Here is a 3,412-nt window from a genome sequence, read left to right on the forward strand (position 1 = left end):
CGCTTGCCATTGATGTTATTGTTGTTGCTGCAGTTCTTGTTCTTGTTGATGTTGCTGCTGCTGCTGTTGGTGTTGTTGTAGCGAACACCCCACCCCCAACCTCCTCCATGTCAGTCTTGATTGAACAATTCTTATAACATTCCAACTATGACAGTCCTGTATGTTTTTTGAGGAGGAGGAAGAGGAGGAGGAGATGTACTACAATTTCATTCTTGTTATTGTTGTTGTAGTTGTTGCTGCTGCTACTACTGCTGATCGTGTTGTCTGTATTGTTGGTTGTGTTTAGTGTTGTTGTTGTTGTTATTGTTAAGTTGTTTTTTGTTGTTGTCACTGCTGTTGTCGTTACCGTTGTACACTTTTAGACCAAGAGGTACGGTATGTCACCATTCAATCAATCTATTTGTATAACCAGTTGTAATAATTACTATTGACTCTGGGTGGTTCCTTTTTCTTTTTCTTTTTGTTTGTAACTGTTCGTCTGAATGTCTGGATTTCTGGCCTTAGCTTTTTTTTCGTCTGCCTCTCTCTCTCTCTCTCTCTCTCTCTCTCTCTCTCTCTCTATATATATATATATATATATATATATATATATATATATATATATATATATATATATCATTCTGTCATTTTCTTCTTTTGTCATGTGATCTCACTTTTCCTTTTTTTAACCCATTGTTTTACTCATAGACTTATACATACATACTACATACAAATATACATACACACACACAGACACACAGACACACACACACGTGCACCCATTAATCCAGTCATTCATACATCGTACGCACACACATGCACCCAACTATCCATTCATACATACATGCATTCATACGTTACAAACATGCGTCCGTACGTTACACATTCACACGCATACATACATACATACATACATACATACATACATACATACACGTAAACCTACACACGCATAGACACGTATATACGAAAAGGTGCTGAAAAGTTCCTGGCTTTAAAGGTGTCGCGAAAGGCCTGGCTGGAGGCCCAATCTTCCAAGTTCTTTTACAGGACTTAGAAAAACTGAAGGACCGCTGCAAAAAGTGTGCGAATCTCAGTAGGGAACATGTTGAGTAAAATCACAATTAACTAATCCTCCAGTATTTTCTTTTACCCAAAGCCAGCAAATTTTCAGTACCCCTTGTACACATATATCGCCATTCATTCACCATCCTTGTTACCCTAACACACACATACCCACCAACACGTCTTTTTTTCTTTTTTTTTTTCTTCCTTTCGTGACACATTTTCTCACTCACTCATTCACGCACTTTTTTTCACCCCTAGCATCACTCAAGCTTTGCCTGACCACTCTCTTTCACACCTTCTCTAACTCGCCACCACACACACACACAAACACAAGCGCCAGCGCACACGTTCACAGTATCTTCCTTGTCCTATCCGGCCCATCTTTTTACCTCCCTTTCTCTTCACTCTTTTGTCTAAATGATTTCCTTTACGTCCGCCATTTTCTTATACCATATGTTTGTACTATTTTTTCCAAGCCATGCATTGTAACTAAACTCTCTTGAAGTGTTTTTTTTATTATTCTCCTTTTCCAATTACACCACCTATGGATTCTCAGCATCTTTGTATCCTTAGGATCTTAATTTTTCTCTCCTTTCTGTTATATACACCTTAAACCTCTGCCACGAGTTTATCTATTGGTTACCATTTAATTTTCACTAATCAGCTGCTCTCCATAATATGGGACATTCATTCTCCTAGGACTTCGCACCAGTCGTGTACCTCTCTGGACTTTTCACCAGTATTGTATTTTTTTTATTTTATCAGTGATTCATTGCAGTACATTTTCGCCCTTTTCCCCCTTGTATTTCTCTTAATTTTCTCCCTTCTCATCTTGAACTCGCTTGTTGTTTTGTTTTGTTTTTTATTGTTTTTTTCATAGTTAACATTTTTTTCAGTTTTTTTTTTCTTATTTTCGTTTTTCCCCTATATTTCTCCCTTCCGTTTATACGTTTTACGTTCACCTCTATAGCATTCCTCTTGCCTCTCTATATGTCTCGCAGAACTCCAAAAAAAAATGTTTCTTGCACCAACGTTGTATTGTACCCTCTTGCTGCTTTCCTTTTCATACTTTCTTATTTCCTTATTGCCCACAGGGGGCTAAACATAGAGGGGACAAACAAGAACAGACAAACGGATTAAGTCGATTACATCGACCCCAGTGCGTAACTGGTACTTATTTAATCGACCCCGAAAGGATGAAAGGCAAAGTCGACCTCGGCGGAATTTGAACTCAGGACGTAAAGACAGACGAAATACTGTTAAGCATTTCGCCCGGCGTGCTAACGTTTCTACCAGCTCGTCGCCTTTTCATACTTTCTTCCACATTAAAGCACTTCACACCTATACACCTCACACATTTTATCTTCTACATATTTCTCCCGTCTTTCCTTTTACTTCGCCCTTACACCCGCTTCTTCCTCTTTTCTGTCCCGATTTCCCCCCACACACGTCAACACCTTGCAGCACCCTATTGTTTTTGTATACTTCTGTACGCACACACAAATACACACCACAAAACCACACACGCGGCACCCCTCTTATGTTTATCCTAAAACACGAATACAATCCTATATATGCATACAAACACCCGCCTATTTCTCCCTTTTTAACTCCCTCAAAGAACCGAACTCCCATCTGTCTTCTAACTTCTCACCCTTTTTCGCCTCTCTCTCTCTCTCTCTCTCTCTCTCTCTCTCTCTCTCTCTCTCTCTCTCTTCCACACTCCTTCTTTATTATTCTGTACTTTTCTGTTGAAGAACCACCGTCCGAGTGGTTAGGAATCTTTCCCTTTCCTTTAAGCTTTAAACTAGTTTCAAATTCGTTGAGGGACCAACGTCCGAAGCGTTAAGATCTTTCTATTCCTTTTAAGCGTTGGTCCTGTTGGAAAAAAAATTGTCATTGTTGTTTTCTCTTTTTTTCTTTTCATTTTAGTTCGCTGCTTTCCTAGTACATACATGCATACGTTCGTACTATAATATAATCATATATATATACACATACATTATAGCGATATGACTACTATTCCATGACGTTTCATGCTAAATTGCTAAATAGAGCATTACTGAAAAGGATTTGATTCACATGAAGTGTTCTGGCTTATGGGGAAAAGTAGTCATGTTAGCTTCCTTTTTACAATAAATATAATTACTCTTCGCAACCTATTTAATAATATCTTTGATCACCACTTACAAATCATATATATATATTTGTGTGTGCGTGTGTGTGTGCGCGCGCCTGCACGTGTGTGTATGGGGTATATAAGCGTTGGGCAGACAAGGGTATGTAATTAAGGAGTCTGTTTCAAAACTGTAGTTTCGAGTTCGGTCCAAAAGCATGGCATCTTGAGCAGGTGTCTTCAATGCAA

At 38.7% G+C, this 3,412-nt stretch overlaps 1 protein-coding gene across 1 annotated transcript in view; it reads left to right on the forward strand.

Moving 5' to 3' along the window:
* The first annotated feature begins 257 nt into the window (after positions 1-257).
* LOC106881314 (uncharacterized) overlaps positions 258-3,412 on the forward strand; it is an 82,757-nt gene continuing 79,602 nt past the window's right edge. Inside the window, exon 1 of the mRNA XM_052967883.1 lies at positions 258-370. The gene's annotated coding sequence lies outside the window, so the exon portion shown is untranslated. The remainder of the gene's footprint in view (positions 371-3,412) is intronic.

This window comes from Octopus bimaculoides, chromosome 5 (assembly GCF_001194135.2).
Source record: "Octopus bimaculoides isolate UCB-OBI-ISO-001 chromosome 5, ASM119413v2, whole genome shotgun sequence".
Classification (NCBI taxonomy): Eukaryota; Metazoa; Mollusca; class Cephalopoda; order Octopoda; family Octopodidae; genus Octopus; species Octopus bimaculoides.